This window comes from Podarcis raffonei, chromosome W (genome assembly GCF_027172205.1).
Source record: "Podarcis raffonei isolate rPodRaf1 chromosome W, rPodRaf1.pri, whole genome shotgun sequence".
NCBI lineage: Eukaryota > Metazoa > Chordata > Lepidosauria > Squamata > Lacertidae > Podarcis > Podarcis raffonei.
Window position 1 is genome coordinate 1,463,156 of NC_070620.1, and position 17,527 is coordinate 1,480,682.

General features: G+C 49.4%; 1 pseudogene; it reads left to right on the forward strand.

The window, feature by feature from the left end:
• LOC128406107 (inositol polyphosphate 5-phosphatase OCRL-like) overlaps positions 1 to 17,527 on the forward strand; it is a 334,197-nt pseudogene that overhangs the window by 139,724 nt on the left and 176,946 nt on the right.

The window sequence follows — 17,527 nt, forward strand, 5'->3', positions numbered from 1 at the left end:
TCCTTGCTCCAACTCTCCGCAGGCCTGAGAGGTCGGTGCCAAAGCTCCTGGGAGGGAGTCGAGATGCTGTTTCCATGCCGCTTTGCCGCTTTGGTGCTCTTGGGGGGGGGGACATTTTTGCCCCTTCAAGTGCCCCTTCCAGCTTTGCGGCAGTGTGCATGTGCCTCGAAGGCACGTAAATGGAGTTGCCCTTGTCAGCGATCAGCAGCTGCTCCATGCAGTGGCAGCTGGTCCCTTAGGGCAAACCAGGCACTACCCCACCAACCTGACTTTCCTCTCAGGCAACCCGCACCTGCCTGCCTTCTGACTCAAATCCAGTCCAGGTGGTGGCTCTAGCTCTCTGCTTTGGTCTCTTCCCTAGTCTCAACGTGGCCCTTGTAGAACTCGGCAGAGGAGAACGGAGATGAAACCAGAATTTGCCATCACTGCTTGTAACTGATTTTGCGCTGCTTGACTCTGGGTCCGCTTGCGATTGGCAGCACGGGAGGCAGAAAGCCCAGTCTCATGATGCAGGCGCCAGCCCCCTCTGGCCCCAAGAGCCAGTTTTCTCCTTGTCTCTGTGCTCAGCCACTGCTGCACAGGCTATGCCACTCTGGCTTACTCTTACCACCTGAGCACTGGCATTTGGGAAGCGGTAGTGGCTGCTTTGGGGTGGCTCAGGGAAATGTCACTCCTCTCAAAATCAGATCTACTTGGGTGTGTTATCATAGCCACAAGGAGACAGTGGTGACTGTCAATTTGGACAGCTGTAGACATTTAGAATCATGGAGGATATGTTTATCAGGGCTATTTCTTGCCACTATTATCACAAACCACATGCTTTTGATTACCAGTTTCTGGGGAACATGATGGACAGAGTGCTCTTGTCCCCGTGTCCCTATGGACTCCCAAGGGCATGTGGTTGGCCATTGTGGGAACAAAATGCTGATCTAACCCAGCAAGGCTCCTGTGTTCTTTAGCATGCACCAGCTACTCTTGCACTAAGACTCTGATACAGTATGTGTCATTCCCCACACCAAGAATCTCTCTCTCTCTCTCTCTCTCTCTCTCTCTCTCTCTCTCTCTCTCTCCAGGGGCAGAGAGTATTGGTGGGGGGGGGGAGGGGGGATGAACTGGGTCCTAATCAACAGCTGCCCTGGGGATGAGGGGATCAAATTCTCTCTCTCTCTCTCTCTCTCTCTCTCTCTCTCTCTCCAGGGGCGGGGAGTATTGGCGGGGGAGGGGGGATGAACTGGGTCCTAATCAACAGCTGCCCTGGGGATGAGGGGATCAAATTCTCTCTCTCTCTCTCTCTCTCTCTCTCTCTCTCTCTCTCTCTCTCTCTCCAGGGACGGGGAGTATTGGCGGGGGGGGGGGGGAATGAACTGGGTCCTAATCAACAGCTGCCCTGGGGATGAGGGGATCAAATTCTCAGTCCTTGCCAACTCCTTTTAGTGATGGGCTGCTTGCCACTGCTGTGCTCCTAAAGCTCTCTTGCTCCCCCCTCCTCTCTTTCTCTTTCTCTTGAATGTGGTAGCTTGAGATAGAACTAACCACACTGAACATTTCTGGAGAGGAAGATGGGAAGGAGGCCGGAGGCATGGTTCAGCAGCTGCTGTGTGCTGCATTGCCCATACAAAGTCGTGGGCTGGGGCTCCAGCTGTTGCTCAGTTTCTACCACTGCCTCTGCAACGTGCTCTAGACAAGGGGTGGTGAACATGTGACCCCATCATCTCATTATGCTGGCTGGGGCTGCAGCCCATCAACCTATGAAGACCCATCCATGTTCTGTTGCTGTTTTTCTTACTTATTTCCTGCCCTTCACCCTAAGGTCCCAGGGCAGGTTCCAACAATTTAAATAAAATGTTAGCCAATCCTCATGTCCACAGCTGCATATTCAGTAAGCTTTTGGATGAACTGCACATCCGGAGTGGGAGGATTACGAGCTGCATATTAATAGGGGGAGAGGGAGCTTGGATTTGGGGTGTGAGCAATTTGTTTTTTGTTTTCCCCCTTGAGATGCTTGCTGTGGCTAGGGCCAGGCGATATATTTTCAAATCAGCTTGAAGACGAGATAGTGAGACTGGTTTCATAATTTCTGACCTGGCAATATATTGCGAATCATGATGTGTGTGTGTACTATGCAAAAAACACCATGTGGGGGGAAACTGTGAAGCCAGACAATGCTTCTCGAGATTCCTGCAGCCCCTGTGGACTCTGCCGGTTCAGCTTTCCCCTGCCCTCCTGCAGGGGGCAGCAAAAATCACAATGCGGGGGAAACCGTGAAGCCAGCCAATGCCTCTACATAGCTCCATCTTATTTCAGACATCGCGATATATTGGTGTATTGCAATGTTTAGCTAGTGATATATCACCGTGTTGAAAGCCAGCTATCGCCCAGCCCTAGTTGTGGCCTCAGAGGGCAAGACTTGTCCACCCAGCTGGAGCAAGGAAAGAATGCATACAGGCACACATTCTGTCAGGCTCTCATGCCAGCCCCGCTTGTCACTGGACCTCCAGGAGAAGCAGTTTCTGGATATCGTACCCCAGGATGGTGATGACTCCACTGAGCGGCTTTTGGTGGACCACCTCTTCAAGAATGCCTGCCACCAGGTGAGCTGAGGGGGACGGTACCATTGAAAGGATGGGTGTGGGCTGGAATCCAGTACCAGTTTTGGGGTGTGCAGGTTCCAAACGCCACAATTGATTTATATCTTAGCTACCGACTCGCTCTTACAAGCTCCTGCTGTGAGTATAGTGGCACCTTGGTGGAGCGGCAGCGGGTGGGACATCCAGCATACGGTCTTCCTTAGAGCGGCTCAGAAGAACCCAAGTGTTCCCAACCATTGTCTGTCTCTCCCTAGCAAAGCGGCTCTCTGAGACTCGCCACTAGAAGAAGCGGGGAATGATTTCACTCTCCGATTGCCCCAAATCAGGAGAAGGGTAGTAGGAATGCTACTGTGGAAAGCAGGCGGGATACAATTCTCAGCCCTTGTGCCAGCTCTCTTGGTGAGGGGCTTCTCTCCATTGTGGCATTCCTCGACCTCACATTATGCACCCCAGGGCTGGATTGTTCTTCATGCTATCCAGGATGTACCTCATCCCTTCCGACCGCATGGGTGATACTCTGCTTCAGGAGGACCTCTTCCAGACCCCGGGCACGCAGGACGAGCTGCAGGAGATAACTGAGTGGCTGGACACCAGCATTCCCGAGACGATCCGTATCCTCTTTGGGGGGCATTGTTGGGGAGCAGGGCTGCTTGGTGCTTTTCTTTCGCTCTTGGCTGGAGTGGACCTGACTTTTATATACCTGGTGGCTTAGGTTCCTAGGCCAGCCCATCCTTAAGGCTCTGGGACACAGCACAATGAAATGCCCACAGTCAAGTCCAGTCATGCATCCAAACAGCTTCACAGCTTTAACCCCCATTTGAAAACATCAGCCTGGCTAGATAGAGCAGAGGTGGGGAATCTTGACAGGCCCGCAGGCCCCACATCTAGCATCATACGTGGTGTCAGGTGTGGAGACAGGTAAAGACATGGCTGCAAAGGAGCTTCAAGGGTGCGTTCAATTCTTCTTTGGCAAGCAGGGTTTGTTGACTGCACTTTTGGAGTTGACCACGAGTATTTGCTGTTTGGATTGAAACCATGCCTGCAGAAGGACATTTCCTCGGCAGATCAGCTTTGCAGGCAGCTTCGTCAAGAGGGGAGGTGTGGGATAATTACAGTGGGGTGGCTCAGTTGGTAGAGCGTGACACTCTTAATCTCAGGGCTGCGGGTTCAAAATGTGGGGTAATAAGCAAAGGATATTAGGTATACTAAAAACAACAAGACCGCCCATAAAATGTATGCTATTGCCATGCCAAAATGAGAGAAAATTAGTTGGAGGGAGGCAAGGGATGGGGCCACGGACCCCTGATTGGGAATAACGGAACTAGATGGTCCTCGGTGTCCCTTCCAACTCCACAATTCTATGATCCTGTGTCTTAAACACAAATCTTGAGGAATAGTGTGTGTGTGTTTCTGTTTGAACTTTCCCAGCCTTTGCTTTATTCTGATTTGCGCTTGCGTCCCTACTCCCCACGTGCAGAATTGCTATACCTTTGGATTTTCCTGGACATTCAAGCGTTTCCCGCATGGACCCTGGTTTCCAACGGCCAAATCCCGGCGGATGGCAACCCTACCCACTTGTGCCAGATTGCCTGGCATACATTACAAGCATCTAGTCACATAGATTCTCCAGAATCCCGGGGCTAGCCCACCTGACGGGAAGAGTCCGCGACCAGAAGGAGGAGTACCAGGAAGAATGGACAAAATTCAAAGAGTATCTAGCTAAATATGTCAAGATAACCTAACTGGAAAAGCTTGCAAATATGAGATAGGCTTAGGATTTAAATATGTAAGGATAGGAATTAAGATGTTTCAAGCTAGATTAGAAAGAATGAAAGATGTGATCAAGTTTTTTTTTGTTTTGTTTTTTTTGAGAAGATTGATTTTGGAAAACTGTTAAAATGAAATACAATGAAATTCAACCAGGGGGATTTGAGGAAGTCACTTAACAATGTTATCAAGATTGGTTTAATTACAATTAGGATGTTTGTTTGTTTGTTTGTTTGTTTGTTTGTCTTAAAAAAATTTGGAAAATTAATTAAGAAAAACTGAAAAGAAAAACACCATAGATTATCCAGAATCCCAAGCAGCGACACTGTGAAACTTTCATAGGAATAAAAGGTAGGGGGGAAGGAGGCACAATGTCAAGCAGGCAACAGAATAAACCCCAGCACTGTGGGTCTAAAACCGGCCCCTGAATCTCTTGCTCCCCACTCTGCCCTTCTAACAAGAACATTTTTTTGCTTGCTGGATGGCTGTGTGCAACGAGAGCTCAGTCACTGAGGAAGGGCGCTGGCCCAGTGGGAGAAGTATGTGCTTGGCATGCAGGCGACCCAAAAATCCAGTTCTCGTGTTTTCTGTCGAAATGGCTAATTTAAAGGGGAATAGCAGGGTGCCTTCCACAGAGTCAGACCATTGAGCCGCCTAACTCCTTAAGGGAGGACCAGAGCTCGCTGGTGATGCAGGTCCCAGAACAGTCTCCAGCCTCTCCAGGTGAAACTGAAAACATCACCTGCCTGGAAGCTTGTAGAGCCACTGCCAATCAGTACAGACAGTGCTGAGTTAGGTAGCTATGATCCATCCACCATCACCCTTTGCCCGAAGCAAAGGCACATCGCTGGTCCAAATCTTTGAAAGACTTTCCCTGCTCACCAAGCCACCTGCCCTCCTTTATGCATTGCCGATGGCTTATCAAAGGGATCCTCACTGCAAGTCTCATCAAGGCAGACAGCTTGGCGAAATCTTGGTGCCCTTTCTTACAAAATGCTCACAGGGACAATGGCACCAGTTGCCCTCTGGACTCACAGGGTGCAGCTTACTTTGGAGCCATCAATTGTACACATTTGGAATGGCCCTTGAGAAATGATGGTCTGCCTATAGTCAGCAGCTTACCACCTTGTTGTTTGTTAAAAACTTGAATAAAAAGCATGCTTAGAATAAAACAGGAAAAATGAAATTTTGCTGGCTTCTTGAGAAAAGAATAATGCCTCATTATTTGTATCTGCTTTTAAATGTTGTTTCTCTTCTCTTTGTAATGGGTTTTACTGGGTCTGTGGTCATTTTAAGTTGCTTACCTTCACTAAAATATATAAATCTACTCGACTGGAAACTTTTATTATCCAAATTCAAACCCACTTTGGATAGCAAAATTCCTGGAGTGGGGAGGAGGGTTCAATGTTCTAATAGATTAGATATGGACAGTCCTTCAGTACAGCAAAACTTGGCACTTTGAAACCTTTGAGTCCTTTCCAAAAGGACTTCACCCACTATTTAGGGGGGAAGTATGTCAGAACGCGGGGACGCGGGTGGCGCTATGGGTAAAAGCCTCAGCGCCTAGGGCTTGCCGATCGAAAGGTCGGCGGTTCGAATCCCCGCGGCGGGGTGCGCTCCCACTGCTCGGTCCCAGCGCCTGCCAACCTAGCAGTTCGAAAGCACCCCCGGGTGCAAGTAGATAAATAGGGACCGCTTACTAGCGGGAAGGTAAACGGCGTTTCCGTGTGCGGCTCTGGCTTGCCAGAGCAGCGATGTCACGCTGGCCACGTGACCCGGAAGTGTCTCCGGACAGCGCTGGCCCCCGGCCTCTTGAGTGAGATGGGCGCACAACCCTAGAGTCTGTCAAGACTGGCCCGTACGGGCAGGGGTACCTTTACCTTTACCTTTATGTCAGAACTGACCTTCTGCAGTACTGATTCCACATTCTTGGACTCCTAATCTTACACGTAAATTAGAGCTGGAACCATCTCAGGCCCTATGGCTCTTGAAATGACCATGACCTATTGAGCAAAACCACAGAATCCACCTCTCTGGTGACTAAACCCCACTTGCTTTTACAAAATAAATTAACAACAGAGGAAAATCATGGAAGAAATAAAATGGCTTTTGAAATTAACAAAGGCGATTCCTTTTATCCACATGTATTACGGGACATGTTCAAAGAGCCCCTAAGGGGAAATTCTGTAAGCAAAGGTAGCAGATACACAAGGACACATTGCTAAAAGAAACAAGGGGATTTGGAGTGAACAGGTAGTACCAGAATGTACAGAATTGTACCTAGAAAAAAGTTACAACTGGATTACCTTTTTGTAAACAAAAACAACAACCCCCAAAATAAAACTCGGAAGCAGCAGGACTCCTTAGGAACTCTTCAAAAAACAAAACACAAAACTGCATATCCCTACCTAGTCACCAAATGTGAGGGGAAACGTAAACCAGCGTCTTACACTGCTTTAAATGATAGCCAGATTCTGCAATTTTTTACCACACCAGAAGTAAAAGCACGGGGCATTAATAAGTTTTTGAAAAATCATGCACTTCATTTGTAGGCAAGGGAAAGCTTTCTGAAATGTACAAAATCTTTTTTTAATTATAGATATTTATTAAGATTTTCAGAATATTACAAAATGCAAAAAGAAAAAAAGAAAAATACAAATCAAAAATAGTTAAAAACAATTCCATCTTCCTTTACTTAACTTTCATTTGCTTATTTCCCGGACTTCCTCACCCCTCCCTTTCCTGTATTCCAACTCAATTTGTTGATTCAGCAAATCCTTCCCCACTTTATTTATTCTAATCTTTCATTACTGTGATGGGATGGTGAGCTGCTTGTGCGTAAAATCCTAGTCCCTCAGAGTTTGGCTAAGTCCACAAACCTCTGTCTGTGACGGAGCTCCTTAAGCATGGCTCCATCAGTCGCTCGTTGAATCGGACAGTGGGCGTTTACGGAACTTCTTCCAGCATAAAAGCTCCTTAACGGAAACGCGTCTTCTGGACTCTCGGCGTGACAGTTTCCGGCGAGGAGTGGGTGTCCCTATAGGAGGTCCTGAAACCTCCCCACTGTTCTCGCTTGAAGTGTCTCTGAGCCCTCCCTCCGACTCACTTTCCCTTGGAACTCCACTTCTCCCCCTGCTGGTTCCCTCCCCAGCTGAATGGTCTCTCTCACCCTCCGTGAGCCCTTTCACCTCCTGCGTCTCAGATGGCAGTTCCCTGACATCCACCTCCCCTCCAGGGCCCCCTTCACCCCCTTCCCTCCCCTCCTCTGCGGGAGGCGAGGGAGCAAAACCCCTGAAGGAACCTCCCTCATCTTCCGAAGTTTCGAACACTTCCCTCCACCTGTTGCTGTTTCCGGTTTCCAAGTACTCCTCCTCATCGGAGTCTGTTCCTTCTTCCAACTCCGATTCCCTGAATCCTTCCAGTTCCTCCTCATCGTCGGTGGTGCCAAAGTACTCCCTCCGGAACCTCGCTACTGGCTGAGGTTTCCTGGGGAACCTTTGGTGGAACGTTTCGATCAAGATCTCGTCACGGACCTCCTCTGCCGTCACCCAGGTGTTTTCCGACTCCGGTTCCCCTTCCCACGCGACCAAATACTCCACCTGATTACCCTTCCACCTGGAGTCGATGATTTCCGCCACATGGTTGCTGCTTTCCCTTTCTTCTATGGCTGGCCCCCGTGTGGATACCCCTTCACCTTCCCCCCTATATGGTGACAGTAATGACCTGTGGAATACTGGGTGCAGTTTCATGTGGTTCGGTAACCGGAGTCTGAAAGCCACTGGGTTGACCTGTTGGATGACCTCAAATGGTCCCAATCTTTTGGGTCTCAATTTCTTGCAACCCCCCTTGAACGGCAACCCTTGGGTTGATAGCCAGACCTGACTCCCCACCCTAATGGTTTCACCTTCCCTTCTGCTCTTGTCTGCCTGCCTCTTATATTCTTCTTTGGCCCTTTCTAAGTTGAGTTGGAGTTGGCGATGGATCGCTTCCATTTCTTCTACAAAATGTTCAGCGGCCGGGACACTCCATCTCTCCCCTCCTCCCCCTGGAAACGCCCTGGGGTGGCACCCATAATTAGCCAAAAAGGGGCTCATCCCGGTGGACACATTCTCTGCATTATTGTAAGCAAATTCCGCTAGCGCCAACTTTTCGACCCAATCGTTCTCTCTGTCATTGACATAACACCTCAGGTATTGTTGGAGGATACCGTTTGCCCTCTCCGCCTGCCCATTGGTCTCAGGGTGCCTGGCAGTCGAAAAGTTGACCTCTACGTGCAACAAGCTCATAAGTTTCCTCCAGAATCTGGACGTGAACTGTTTCCCTCTGTCGGAGACCACCCTCAAGGGGGCGCCATGCAGCCTAAAAATATGTTCTACAAACAATTTCGCTGTCTCTTCCGCCGTGACTGCATGTGAGCAAGCTACAAAGTGACCCATCTTAGTTAACAGGTCTACTACGACTAGTATGGCGGTTTTCCCCTGGGATTTAGGCAGATCAGTCATAAAATCTATCGATACCGCCTCCCACGGTCGTTCTGGTGTGGGTAACGGTTCTAATAACCCCGCTGGCGCCCGCCTTTCTCCTTTGGCTCTCTGGCATTGGTCACACCTTCTCACATACTCCCGTACATCCTCCCTCACCTTGGGCCACCAAAACTCCCTGGTCACCAACCACATGGTCTTGTGTTGCCCAAAATGCCCCGCTGTGGGGTTGTCGTGCAGCTGTTTGAGTACTCTCCCCCTCAATTCCCCTTCGGGTATATATAGTGCCCCTTTGTAATACAATGCCCCATTTCTTTCTTCAAAACCTCCGGGGTCTTCTCCCTCTCTCCTTAAACCTCTGAGCTTATCCTGGGCGTATTCATCATTTACCGTTCCCTCTACCAGTTCTCTTTGCCCCACCCAGGCCGCCCCACACACCCAGTGGTCCTCTGGGATAATATGTCTCTCTTCAGGCGCTCCCTCCCCCTCCAAATATTCAGGTTTGCGTGAGAGAGCGTCCGCTCTGATGTTTTCTGGACCTGGCACATAGCAGATTTCAAAATGGAATTTGGAGAACTCCTGGGCCCACCTCACTTGTCGTTGGTTGAGCACTCGTGCCGTTCTCCAATACTCCAAATTCTTGTGGTCCGTACACACTTGCACCTTATGCTGTGCGCCAATTAGTAAATGTCTCCATCTCCGGAACGCTTCGTGAATGGCGAGTAGTTCTCGGTCATATACGGTGTAGTTCCTCTCGGATTTGTTCAGCTTACGCGAAAAGAAGGCACACGGTCTCCATTCCGACTTATTGCTCCCTGGCTGAAGCAGCACCGCCCCCACCGCCCGGTCTGAGGCATCAGTTTCCACTCTCATGGGTTTTTGTAAATCCACATGCAGGAGCTGTTCTTCCGAAGCGAATGCCCTTTTCAATTCCTCAAATGCTTGCTCCGCCTCCGCCGTCCAAACGAATTTCTTCTTGCTGCTTAGACAGTCCGTGATGGGAGCCGTTAAGTGGGCAAAGTTCTTGATGAATTTACGGTAAAAGTTCCCAAACCCTAAGAACCTTTGCACATCCTTTTTCGTTTTCGGTGTCTTCCATTCCAGCACCGCCTGGACCTTGCCTGGATCCATGGCTAATCCCTTGTCTGATAAGCGGTACCCCAGGAATTCCACCTCCTTGGTGTGAAACTGACACTTCTCCAATTTCACCCACAGCTGGTTTGCTTGCAGCTGGCTCAGCACTTCCCTGACATCCTTTACATGCTGCTCCTCATTCTCTGAATATATCAGCACGTCATCGAGGAAGGCCACGCAATTCTTGTAGAGCAAAGGTCCCAGGACATGGTTCATGAGCGATTGAAAACAGGCGGAGCCTGATTGCAATCCGAATGGCATAACTAAATATTCAAAAGCCCCCAAAGGGGTGAACATGGTGGTTTTCCATTCATCCCCTTTCCTTATTCGTATCAGGTTGTATGCCCCTCTCAGGTCCAGTTTCGTGAATATCTTTCCCTTCCTCACCCTGGTTAAAATGTCATCAATCCTGGGCATGGGGAAAGTCACTGGTTCTGACACGGCATTTAGCCGCCGGTAGTCCACTACAAGCCTGGGTTTATCCGTGTTTTTTTTTGTCCACAAAAAACACTGGGCTCCCCCCCCACCGCTCTGGACTCTCTGATGAAGCCCCTCTTCAGGTTTTTATCAATAAACTCCCTTAACTCCTGCATTTCCCTGTCTGACATGGCGTACAGCTTGCCCACGGGGAGCTGGGCCCCAGGGACCAGGTTAATTTGGCAGTCAAAGTCTCTATGCGGTGGTAGTTTATCTGCTTCCCTTTCGCTGAAGACCTTGCTCAGGTCAGCGTATTGTTTGGGCACCTTCCCTTTGTCCGCCACTTCCGTCCCTGCTAGAAAGGCTTTTGCCCCTTCTGGCACCTTTCCTTCTCTGCAGTGTTCCAGGCAATGTGCTGACCCAAAGGAGACCACTCTCTGATGCCAGCCCACTAGCGGGTCATGCAACGCTAGCCAGCTCATTCCCAAAATGACGGGAGCCCCTCCCAGGGTGGCCACATTGAACGCTATCCTTTCGGTGTGCCTGGCCACCCTCATAACCATTGGGACGGTCTGTAGGCTAACTTCTCCTCCCAACAGCTCCCTCCCATTGATCGTGGTCACCTGCAGGGGGTTGCTTAAAGGGAGTATCTGTATCTGGTGTTCAGCTGCAAACTCCTTACTCATAAAATTACAGGAGCTGCCTGAGTCCAACAGCGCCTTTGTCTTTAGTGGGTATCCGTTTGCCAGCTCTAGCAACACCTCTATTACTAGGGCTGGTCTTGGAGGTTCCGGAGTGGGCACTTTTACTGCTCCTTGGCCTGGCTGCAGTGCCCTGACGGTGGCAGCCAGGCGTTGGCTTTTACTGGCTCCTGGACTCCCTCCTCCTTCCCCCCAACAGCTCCCGCCATCCCTTGCCATTCCTTTCTTTGCGGGCAGACTCTGGCAAAGTGACCTGGCTGCTGGCAGAGATAACATTTCTTGGCGCTCTTTCCCTCCTTCTTCCTCCCTTCACTGGGATTTGAAACTGCGCGCGCGCGCGCTGTTCCAACTTCCATCGGCTCTCCTGGCGGGAAACTTGGCTTTGGAATCTCTGGAATGCGGAAATCCCTCCAACGCTCTCCTTTCCCCTCCCGCTTCTCCAAGGCTCTTGCCTCCTGGCGCGCTCCAATGGTCAGCGCTGATTTGGTCAGCTGGTCCATAGACTCCGCCCTGGGCGCCCGGGAAAGTTCGTATTTCACCTCCGAAGAAAGCCCCTCTTCAAAGAGCATTTGAATGGGTTCCGCCGATAGGTCCCACCCCAATTTATGTATCAACATTGTAAACTCAGTCCAGTACTCACGAACCGATCGGCTACCCTGTTTGCAAGCCATCAATTGTCTGCGCACCAGTCCCTGTTCAATCTCGCTGGAAAACATCAAATCCATGGCGCGAAAAAACTTCCTCGTGTCCTTCAGCATTTCACTGTTCCCTGCCATCAGGGGTCTAACCCAGTCTCTCGCCCCCCCTTCGAGATGGCCAATCACAAACGCCACTCGCGATGCCTCGTCGGGAAAGTCGTTAAACTGCAGTTCGAGAGCATACTGCATCTCTGTCCTAAAGGCTTGGTAGTTCCTGGGGTCCCCCCCAAACTTCTGCACCAATCCTGGCATCTTTCTTGCTAGTGTAGCGCCTTTTGCCTTTTCTGCATCCTGCGCCCTCCTTTCCTCTAGCCTCGCCGTTTGCAGTGCTAGCTGGACTTCCAACACCCTGTACCTTTCTTCCAGGCTTGGACCCTCTCCAGCTCCTCCTGCTCCCCCGGCTCCGGCTGGGTTGCTCATGATGCCTCTCTGCACAAGCTGCTTTCAGGGACTGTCCGATTGCTGTGATGGGATGGTGAGCTGCTTGTGCGTAAAATCCTAGTCCCTCAGAGTTTGGCTAAGTCCACAAACCTCTGTCTGTGACGGAGCTCCTTAAGCATGGCTCCATCAGTCGCTCGTTGAATCGGACAGTGGGCGTTTACGGAACTTCTTCCAGCATAAAAGCTCCTTAACGGAAACGCGTCTTCTGGACTCTCGGCGTGACAGTTTCCGGCGAGGAGTGGGTGTCCCTATAGGAGGTCCTGAAACCTCCCCACTGTTCTCGCTTGAAGTGTCTCTGAGCCCTCCCTCCGACTCACTTTCCCTTGGAACTCCACTTCTCCCCCTGCTGGTTCCCTCCCCAGCTGAATGGTCTCTCTCACCCTCCGTGAGCCCTTTCACCTCCTGCGTCTCAGATGGCAGTTCCCTGACAATTACATTACCTTACTCTATTTTCCTCATTATCTTATAAAAAGCCTTTTAATTCAAAACCTAATCTTATTTTTAATAACTTCTCATAACCATTATATTCTTTCCTAGTCCTTTAAAGCTTTTATACTAAAGCCAAGCAATTTCATTTCAAACATCCTTCTAACATTCATCAAATATATAAAACAGTCCTAGTAACAAAATAAAAAAAAGAAAAAATCTTCATCCAGCGTCCCTTCCTCCTGGTCCTGGGTTTGTCAGTCCATTTATCCCATCAAACCAGCACATTAACCTGGTAATCTTATATCCGAGGCTCTCAAGTCTCTTCCATGTCCCTTCCACGATTTTTCTTCATCTTTTCTTTTCACTCGTGTGATCTCCAATTTAATAATGCTTTTGCCCCTTTTCAACCAATCAGTCCCTTTTCCACAGTCCAGACTGAGCTCCATGTAGTACTTAAAAGCATATTTCAGAATCCCTCCAATCTTTAGAGCCCCCATATCTCCAAACCTCTCACAGCCCATTGCCAGACTCGGAAAGTCGATATAACCTTGCTCAGGGGGGTCAATCCAACCCCCCATTTCCAGTCCAGTCCAAACATTATCTTTCCAGGTCTGATTTTTTTCGAAGATCAGTTGCCAAATCCAAAGATTCATGTTCCTGCAGGGCCGCAACCTCCATCTCTGGCTCCATTTCTGACTCCCCAAGTTCAGCAGAATCCTCTTCTTTCATCTGTTCTGTCAAGGCACACTCCTGGTTTGGTTCCTGGGTAGGCTCCATACCTTTTCCTACTGCCTGTAAAAATTTCCTGCTGTCTGCTTAAGATTTCCAACCAAGTCAGTCATCAAATTCATTCCTTCATGTAATTCTTCCAACAGAGCATTTGTTTTGTAAAAAACGCACAACAACATTTCTGAATGCATTGTCCTTCAAGGTCACCAGTCAGTTCCCACGGGTTATACTGTAGCGGCTGGAAATTCCCTAGAATTAGTTGCAGTTTCACAGTCTCCCTCTAGGGGGAAAACTTCTGTTACAGATCCAACCCCAGAGTTTCTTTTTTTTTTCTCCCCTTTTTTCTTTTAGATACTTTGTCAATCGTTGTTATTTTAAAATGCGAAGGAAAACAGTGGAATCACAATGTTTCTCTTCTTTTAACTATCTGTCAAACGACTTCTGTTTCTGGTCAATGAGCTTCAAACATCAGTCCTGACACCCCGCTCCCGGGTCAGGACGGTGGAAAATTACTTTGCTTTAAACTTACTTCTGCAGGTTAAAACAGTCCAAAGAAAGCTCCCCCTTCTCCTCCTGCAACCGAAGGGGGGGTTCAGCTATTTTAGATGATGAAATCCACTCATTTAATAGTAATTTTCAAAGCTTTAGTTTACTTTGTCTTTGCTTTGTTCAGTCTACAAGGAAACGGAAGGCTGACTTCCTGTTTAGACCTTTCCGTTTCAGTACCAAATTATAATAAATTTTTAAGTCCGATTCCTTTCTTTTCCCAGTTCCTTATTTATAGTCCAATTTTTCAAAGTTTAGGTACTCACGGTGATTATTTTTAAAATCCAAATTGTCCCAAAAAGAAGGCAGCGCTCTCCGGCAACGGCTATGCGGCTTCGCTCCACGGAAAGAGCAGTTGACTCTCAGCACCGCGCCACTTCCCCCTCTTCACTTCGGAGCCCGTTAGTGGGTTCCTTTGCAGGTTGGGGGGGCGCTAAGGGTGCCCGCCGAGTCCCATGGTCACAGGCTTCATCCGCCTGTGATTTTTTAAAGGGTCCCCACTTCGCCGTAGCGGAAAGGACCCGTTTCGCGCAGAGCTTGTCCCTCCAGTTCAGAGGGAGTCCGCCATTGCCGATGGCGCCACCCCGGAAGTCCGCCTGAAATGTACAAAATCTTACTAAGACACACAGTCTGTTGAAATGACCAAGCAGCGGACGAGATTCGGGGACAGTGATGTGCCGCCTGGGGAAATGTTCCTTTCCATTCACCTTAAGCAAAGATGTGGTGACCTTGTGCATCCATAAATAACTTTCAGAAATGTATTTCATTACTTCCCAAAGCTTCTCAATGGGCTACCAAATGGCATTTCTTTCTATTTTGGATGAAACTGGGGAAGCAGCTTTAGAAGAAGGGGTTGCTGACATTCACTGGCCTGGAAAACACCTGATGCCAATATGATGGCAAATTGTGGGTGGTGCATTGATGGAGAAACTAAGGCAACAAATGGGGACATGACGCCACCGGTGTTCTAAAGATACATTTCATGTAAAGATTATGATGGGCTTCTTCAAATGCCCATAGCCTCTTACAAGCAGAGGTTTGAGATCAATTTTCTGTAAACCTCTGTCCTAAATAGTTGTCACTGGAAATACGACCCAACAATGCAATGCTGGACTCATCCCTCCCATCAGCGTGCCTGGAAAGCACGGGTCCCAGTAGTTTCCGCCTTACTCTGCTCCTTTCTCTGTGAAAGGCTGCTCTTTAGCTTTCACATCGGAGCAAACCTTGTGGATGAGCCCCCCTACTCTGCGTGTGCTTTCTTTGGCTCCTGTCTCAATGTGCAGAAATTGAGCACATGGATTTTCCAGCATCGGGAGTTTCCCCCAAGACAGTGTCGAGATCAGGCCTGTTTGTGTGGCTCCACGCTTGCAGTTATGGGGGCTTTGGCTAAGAGGAGTGCATGCACTTTCAGCAAGACATAGCTAGCTAGCTAGACAGTTTACCTCCCTTTGCTACAGTTTAAATTTCTGCATGCCATCTGCTGTTGTGGAACAAGTCATCCCCATGATCCCTCTAGCCCAGTGTTCTCTAGGGCGGCCCACAGAAGCTCAAAAGAAATGTAGTCAAAAGAAATGTATGCTCTAGAAGGTCACAGGCTCCCCCGTCTTTGGGGTAGAGGTTTGACGTCTGAGACTAGATCTGCAGGACTCATAAACATTTCACTCTGTAGAGATGAGTAGTCGGCACCGTCCCAGTATAGGAGGAGGGGGGTGGGGGGTGGAATACAGGGCTGAGAAATAGAAGGATGCGTTCAATCTCCTACACGAAGCCAGAGCCAATTATGAGGATTGACCAGTTGCTTATAGATCAAATGCATGGATCATGCAGCTGCAAAGAGGTCTACCCAGCCGCTCCCACAGGCAACATGGAATTCTTCTGTGCAATTTACTGTGTTGCCTATATTGCACTTCATTCAAAATGCCAGGTCACTTCACAACAATATACTGATGGACTCAGTAGAATCAGCAATCAGTACTGGGGCAGGGGCCTTGGCTGGCACCCTGAAATGCGCGGCCCCTGCGCCAGTCCTGAGGAGGCTCAAGGCCAGGGCTCAGCAACCTTTTTCAGTCGTGGGCTGGTCCACCGTCCCTCACAGCATGTGGGGGGCCGGACTATATTTTGGAGAGAGAAAATGAACAAATTCCTATGCCCCACCAAGAACCCAGGGATGCATTTTAAATGAAAGGACACATTCTGCTCATGGAAAAACACATTGATTCCCGGACTGTCCGTGGGCCGGATTGAGAAGACGATTGGGCCGCATCCGGCCCCCGGGCCTTCGGTTGCCTACCCCTGCCACTTCTTGCACTTCACGTTAACGCAGAAGACGGCCCAGTTGTGCTCAGATGCTCAAAATTCCCTTTTCACCTTTGAATCTTTGGAGGGTCTGTTTCAGTTGGCATCGGGACAGCTCACCTAGCAGTGCAGCTGCCTTTATTGCAGAGGCAGGAAGTTTCCTTCCTTTCATATTCAGGATTTCTGTACTCACATAGAAACAATAAAAGGGTTTCTGCTGTTTGTTAAAAGTCATGAATGAACTCTCACAACTCATTGATAAGGTAGCTTGCTTGTGTTTCGAGAAATCGTATAAGAGGAGCAGTCATAGGAAGTTGCACTTGACAGAGTCAATCTAGCCTAGCACTGCCTACACTGACTGGCAGCAGCGCTGCAGGGTTTTCAAACAGGGGGCAGTCCCAGCCCTGTCTGGTGGAGATCCTGGACTGAACCTGGGATCTCCTGCATGCAAAGCAAGGCCTCCCTCAACTCGGGAGGCGTGAGTTCTCTACTGTATTTCAACAAATGCTTGGGTGGCCTCTCTTGAGAAACGTTGCCAGAAAATGTATGAACCGGTTTGTGATAAAAAGTGATTCGTAAAGCTGCAAACAGCAGGTGTCCCAAGGTTAGGGAGAAAACATGGCAACGAAAGAGCGGGGAGATTAGTTCAGGGTCAAGCTGGGTGGGTTGTCAAGGAAACAGTGTCCTGCCCATCTTTGTGACATCTCGTGCTGCTTGTAGAAAAGACAGCAGCTACACATCCCCGTCGTGGGATAGTTGGGAGGAGTTGGCTGAACTGGGACGGAGAAGCAAGCAAGCAAGCGAGGGACCAACAGGGGAGATAGGTGTAGACTTTGCTTTGCTTTCACTTTATCATTTCATTTTCATTTGTATATTTTGTGCACATATTTTCCTGTATATTTTAGACAGAGAGGAGTAGCAATAGGGTTAGAGGCAAGGTTCAGAGTTAGTGTTGTGTGAGCATTTTAAAGCAGTTGAGTTTAAACAGGAGGTGATTTCGGGGACTTCCGGGGTGGCGCCACCAGCAATGGCGGAATCCCTCTGAACTGGAGGGACTGGCTCCTCGGAAAACGGGTCTTCTCCGCTACGGCGAAGCGGGGACCCTTTCAAAATCACAGGCGGATGAAGCCTGTGACCGTGGGACTCGGCGGGCACCTTTAGCGCCCCCCCCAATCCGCTAAGGAACCCACCAACGGGCTCCGAAGTGAGGAGGGGGAAGCGGCGCGGTGCTGTGAGTCAATCGCTACTTCCGAGGAGCAAAGCCGCATAGCTGTTGCCGGAGAGCACTGCCTTTATCCTGG